This window comes from Euprymna scolopes, chromosome 42 (genome assembly GCF_053919585.1).
Source record: "Euprymna scolopes isolate OS-2025 chromosome 42, ASM5391958v1, whole genome shotgun sequence".
Taxonomy (NCBI): Eukaryota; Metazoa; Mollusca; class Cephalopoda; order Sepiida; family Sepiolidae; genus Euprymna; species Euprymna scolopes.
Genome location: NC_136523.1, coordinates 11,938,709 through 11,945,888, shown reverse-complemented (window position 1 = coordinate 11,945,888; position 7,180 = coordinate 11,938,709). Strand labels below are relative to the sequence as shown.

Below are 7,180 nucleotides of genomic sequence, written 5' to 3'. Positions count from 1 at the left end.
CGTTATAATTAAATATCCGCTATAATTAAATATCCGTTATAATTAAATATCCGTTATAATTAAATATCCGCTATAATTAAATATCCGTTATAATTAAATATCCGTTATAATTAAATATCCGTTATAATTAAATATCCGTTATAATTAAATATCCGTTATAATTAAATATCCGTTATAATTAAATATCCGCTATAATTAAATATCCGTTATAATTAAATATCCGTTATAATTAAATATCCGTTATAATTAAATATCCGCTATAATTAAATATCCGTTATAATTAAATATCCGCTATAATTAAATATCCGTTATAATTAAATATCTGCTATAATTAAATATCCGTTATAATTAAATATCCGCTATAATTAAATATCCGTTATAATTAAATATCCGCTATAATTAAATATCCGTTATAATTAAATATCCGTTATAATTAAATATCCGTTATAATTAAATATCCGTTATAATTAAATATCCGTTATAATTAAATATCCGCTATAATTAAATATCCGTTATAATTAAATATCCGTTATAATTAAATATCCGCTATAATTAAATATCCGTTATAATTAAATATCCGTTATAATTAAATATCCGCTATAATTAAATATCCGTTATAATTAAATATCCGTTATAATTAAATATCCGTTATAATTAAATATCCGTTATAATTAAATATCCGCTATAATTAAATATCCGTTATAATTAAATATCCGTTATAATTAAATATCCGTTATAATTAAATATCCGCTATAATTAAATATCCGCTATAATTAAATATCCGTTATAATTAAATATCCGCTATAATTAAATATCCGTTATAATTAAATATCCGTTATAATTAAATATCCGTTATAATTAAATATCCGTTATAATTAAATATCCGTTATGATTAAATATCCGTTATAATTAAATATCCGCTATAATTAAATATCCGTTATAATTAAATATCCGTTATAATTAAATATCCGCTATAATTAAATATCCGTTATAATTAAATATCCGTTATAATTAAATATCCGTTATAATTAAATATCCGTTATAATTAAATATCCGCTATAATTAAATATCCGCTATAATTAAATATCCGTTATAATTAAATATCCGCTATAATTAAATATCCGCTATAATTAAATATCCGTTATAATTAAATATCCGTTATAATTAAATATCCGTTATAATTAAATATCCGCTATAATTAAATATCCGTTATAATTAAATATCCGTTATAATTAAATATCCGTTATAATTAAATATCCGCTATAATTAAATATCCGTTATAATTAAATATCCGCTATAATTAAATATCCGTTATAATTAAATATCCGCTATAATTAAATATCCGTTATAATTAAATATCCGTTATAATTAAATATCCGTTATAATTAAATATCCGCTATAATTAAATATCCGTTATAATTAAATATCCGTTATAATTAAATATCCGCTATAATTAAATATCCGTTATAATTAAATATCCGTTATAATTAAATATCCGCTATAATTAAATATCCGTTATAATTAAATATCCGTTATAATTAAATATCCGTTATAATTAAATATCCGTTATAATTAAATATCCGCTATAATTAAATATCCGTTATAATTAAATATCCGTTATAATTAAATATCCGTTATAATTAAATATCCGCTATAATTAAATATCCGTTATAATTAAATATCCGCTATAATTAAATATCCGTTATAATTAAATATCCGCTATAATTAAATATCCGTTATAATTAAATATCCGCTATAATTAAATATCCGTTATAATTAAATATCCGCTATAATTAAATATCCGTTATAATTAAATATCCGTTATAATTAAATATCCGTTATAATTAAATATCCGTTATAATTAAATATCCGTTATAATTAAATATCCGCTATAATTAAATATCCGTTATAATTAAATATCCGTTATAATTAAATATCCGCTATAATTAAATATCCGTTATAATTAAATATCCGTTATAATTAAATATCCGCTATAATTAAATATCCGTTATAATTAAATATCCGTTATAATTAAATATCCGTTATAATTAAATATCCGCTATAATTAAATATCCGTTATAATTAAATATCCGTTATAATTAAATATCCGCTATAATTAAATATCCGTTATAATTAAATATCCGTTATAATTAAATATCCGCTATAATTAAATATCCGTTATAATTAAATATCCGTTATAATTAAATATCCGTTATAATTAAATATCCGTTATAATTAAATATCCGCTATAATTAAATATCCGTTATAATTAAATATCCGTTATAATTAAATATCTGCTATAATTAAATATCCGTTATAATTAAATATCCGTTATAATTAAATATCCGTTATAATTAAATATCCGTTATAATTAAATATCCGCTATAATTAAATATCCGTTATAATTAAATATCCGTTATAATTAAATATCCGTTATAATTAAATATCCGCTGTAATTAAATATCCGTTATAATTAAATATCCGCTATAATTAAATATCCGTTATAATTAAATATCCGCTATAATTAAATATCCGTTATAATTAAATATCCGCTATAATTAAATATCCGTTATAATTAAATATCCGCTATAATTAAATATCCGTTATAATTAAATATCCGTTATAATTAAATATCCGTTATAATTAAATATCCGTTATAATTAAATATCCGTTATAATTAAATATCCGCTATAATTAAATATCCGCTATAATTAAATATCCGTTATAATTAAATATCCGTTATAATTAAATATCCGTTATAATTAAATATCCGTTATAATTAAATATCCGTTATAATTAAATATCCGTTATAATTAAATATCCGTTATAATTAAATATCCGCTATAATTAAATATCCGCTATAATTAAATATCCGTTATAATTAAATATCCGCTATAATTAAATATCCGTTATAATTAAATATCCGTTATAATAAAATATCCGCTATAATTAAATATCCGTTATAATTAAATATCCGTTATAATTAAATATCCGCTATAATTAAATATCCGCTATAATTAAATATCCGTTATAATTAAATATCCGTTATAATTAAATATCCGTTATAATTAAATATCCGTTATAATTAAATATCCGTTATAATTAAATATCCGTTATAATTAAATATCCGTTATAATTAAATATCCGCTATAATTAAATATCCGCTATAATTAAATATCCGTTATAATTAAATATCCGCTATAATTAAATATCCGTTATAATTAAATATCCGCTACAATTAAATATCCGTTATAATTAAATATCCGTTATAATTAAATATCCGTTATAATTAAATATCCGTTATAATTAAATATCCGTTATAATTAAATATCCGCTATAATTAAATATCCGCTATAATTAAATATCCGTTATAATTAAATATCCGTTATAATTAAATATCCGTTATAATTAAATATCCGTTATAATTAAATATCCGTTATAATTAAATATCCGCTATAATTAAATATCCGTTATAATTAAATATCCGTTATAATTAAATATCCGTTATAATTAAATATCCGTTATAATTAAATATCCGTTATAATTAAATATCCGTTATAATTAAATATCCGCTATAATTAAATATCCGCTATAATTAAATATCCGTTATAATTAAATATCCGTTATAATTAAATATCCGTTATAATTAAATATCCGTTATAATTAAATATTTGCTATAATTAAATATCCGCTATAATTAAATATCCGCTATAATTAAATATCCGCTATAATTAAATATCCGTTATAATTAAATATCCGTTATAATTAAATATCCGCTATAATTAAATATCCGCTATAATTAAATATCCGTTATAATTAAATATCCGTTATAATTAAATATCCGTTATAATTAAATATCCGCTATAATTAAATATCCGCTATAATTAAATATCCGTTATAATTAAATATCCGTTATAATTAAATATCCGTTATAATTAAATATCCGTTATAATTAAATATCCGCTATAATTAAATATCCGCTATAATTAAATATCCGTTATAATTAAATATCCGCTATAATTAAATATCCGTTATAATAAAATATCCGTTATAATTAAATATCCGTTATAATTAAATATCCGTTATAATTAAATATCCGCTATAATTAAATATCCGCTATAATTAAATATCCGCTATAATTAAATATCCGCTATAATTAAATATCCGCTATAATTAAATATCCGTTATAATTAAATATCCGCTATAATTAAATATCCGCTATAATTAAATATCCGTTATAATTAAATATCCGCTATAATTAAATATCCGCTATAATTAAATATCCGTTATAATTAAATATCCGTTATAATTAAATATCCGTTATAATTAAATATCCGTTATAATTAAATATCCGCTATAATTAAATATCCGCTATAATTAAATATCCGCTATAATTAAATATCCGCTATAATTAAATATCCGTTATAATTAAATATCCGCTATAATTAAATATCCGTTATAATTAAATATCCGTTATAATTAAATATCCGTTATAATTAAATATCCGCTATAATTAAATATCCGTTATAATTAAATATCCGTTATAATTAAATATCCGTTATAATTAAATATCCGTTATAATTAAATATCCGCTATAATTAAATATCCGCTATAATTAAATATCCGTTATAATTAAATATCCGTTATAATTAAATATCCGTTATAATTAAATATCCGTTATAATTAAATATCCGTTATAATTAAATATCCGTTATAATTAAATATCCGCTATAATTAAATATCCGCTATAATTAAATATCCGTTATAATTAAATATCCGCTATAATTAAATATCCGTTATAATTAAATATCCGTTATAATTAAATATCCGCTATAATTAAATATCCGTTATAATTAAATATCCGTTATAATTAAATATCCGCTATAATTAAATATCCGCTATAATTAAATATCCGTTATAATTAAATATCCGTTATAATTAAATATCCGTTATAATTAAATATCCGTTATAATTAAATATCCGTTATAATTAAATATCCGTTATAATTAAATATCCGCTATAATTAAATATCCGCTATAATTAAATATCCGCTATAATTAAATATCCGCTATAATTAAATATCCGTTATAATTAAATATCCGCTATAATTAAATATCCGTTATAATTAAATATCCGTTATAATTAAATATCCGTTATAATTAAATATCCGTTATAATTAAATATCCGTTATAATTAAATATCCGCTATAATTAAATATCCGCTATAATTAAATATCCGTTATTATTAAATATCCGTTATAATTAAATATCCGTTATAATTAAATATCCGTTATAATTAAATATCCGTTATAATTAAATATCCGCTATAATTAAATATCCGTTATAATTAAATATCCGTTATAATTAAATATCCGTTATAATTAAATATCCGTTATAATTAAATATCCGCTATAATTAAATATCCGTTATAATTAAATATCCGTTATAATTAAATATCCGTTATAATTAAATAGTCGTTATAATTAAATATCCGTTATAATTAAATATCCGTTATAATTAAATATCCGTTATAATTAAATATCCGTTATAATTAAATATCCGTTATAATTAAATATCCGTTATAATTAAATATCCGTTATAATTAAATATCCGCTATAATTAAATATCCGCTATAATTAAATATCCGTTCGCGATAATTAAATATTAATAGGAATCATAATATTGTCACACTTGCGTAAGGAGATTCGCATAAAACATCATAATACGTAAACGGTCTATAATTTTATCCGTTTTAAACTGGCTTAATAAATCGTCTTGAATATTATAATATGATATACTCCTTAATCTCTCTATTTTTGCCTGTCTGTATGTTTTACTTTTTTCGGAAAATACTGGTCGGATCTGTCTGAAATGTTGTATGAATCGTTGTCGTAAGGTCTATCAGACAAAATATAACGTTATACGTTTGATAAACCGTTAAGGATTAATAGGGATTTATTAGCACTGGTCAGTACAATGCGACATTTTATCAAAAAATCGGGCATAACGCACACATTCTAAGTCAATGTGCCATAACTGTTTAATAAGTTAAAATTTCTAGTTTATATAATAATAAACCACTTTAAAATATATAAGATACCTTTTTTCAAAATGAAGAAAAAAAATGATGCTTCGCTAGTGTTCGCATTAATAGCAGCTTCGCCTGAAATAACGTATAAATCAGTGAAGTCAAAATATTAAAACTTTCAAGAATGAAAGTAAAGAAACCAAAGTACAAAGAATAAATGTCTCATTTTAGAAACAGAGCGTCGAAAGTTTTTTTCTCTATGCATATAATCTTTTTTCACATTTACTCATTTAAGCATTTGACATGATTTTTTCCGACATTTATATTTAACAAGGCCGATAGCCATTAGTCGCGTGCTCTCTTGTAATGAATGAATGTAGGATTGACATGAAAGATAAACTAAAATGACCGACAAATGGGCTGAAATGACTTAAATAAATAAAAAGTAAATGCCTAAAAATGACTATAATGAACTTAAGGATGAATTGAATGAGCTTAAGAATGACTTGAATGCTTAAAAATAACTGGGATCCTTCAAAAACAACTTGAATGATCTGGAGAATGAATTGAATGGCTTTAAGACTGACTGGTTGTAAAGTGGGTGATCATTTTAGATTAAATTAATACAGAAAAGTGATCCCCCACTTTATAAGTTACAAACATAAGTTCAGCATGTAGTAAGAACAGATACTACACTTTGATCTTGGCCAAAAGGCCAAGAAAAGGTTATTTATTTGCTCTCCACCGAGCAAATTTGGAACAAGGCAAACTTTTAATGTGAGGAGTGAAGGGGAAATGGGGACCAACTCTCCGGGGAGTAGGGGAGCTGGACAGTGACAATTAGTATGAAGGACTGCCCCCACATTGACCAAAGTCTTATATGTGAGATGGCCCCCACATATGGTCTTTGCTTGCAGTATCGGCCGGATAGATACTACACTTGGATCATGGCCAAAAGGCCAAGAAAAGGGTATTTATTTAATCCCCCACCGAGCAAATTAAGCATATGGCCGATTTTTAATGTGAGGAGTGAAGGGGAAATGGGGACCAGCTCCCCGGGGAGTAGGGGCGCTGGATAGTGACAATTGGTATGAAGGGTTGCCGCTACATTGACCAAGATCTTATTATATGTGGGGTCGCCCCCACATATGGT

General features: G+C 23.0%; 1 pseudogene; it reads right to left on the bottom strand.

Annotated features, from left to right (window-relative positions):
* Nucleotides 1–6,623: 6,623 nt before the first annotated feature.
* On the bottom strand, nucleotides 6,624–6,754 carry LOC145267258 (U2 spliceosomal RNA; annotated as a pseudogene).
* Between the last annotated feature and the right edge of the window lie 426 nt (nucleotides 6,755–7,180).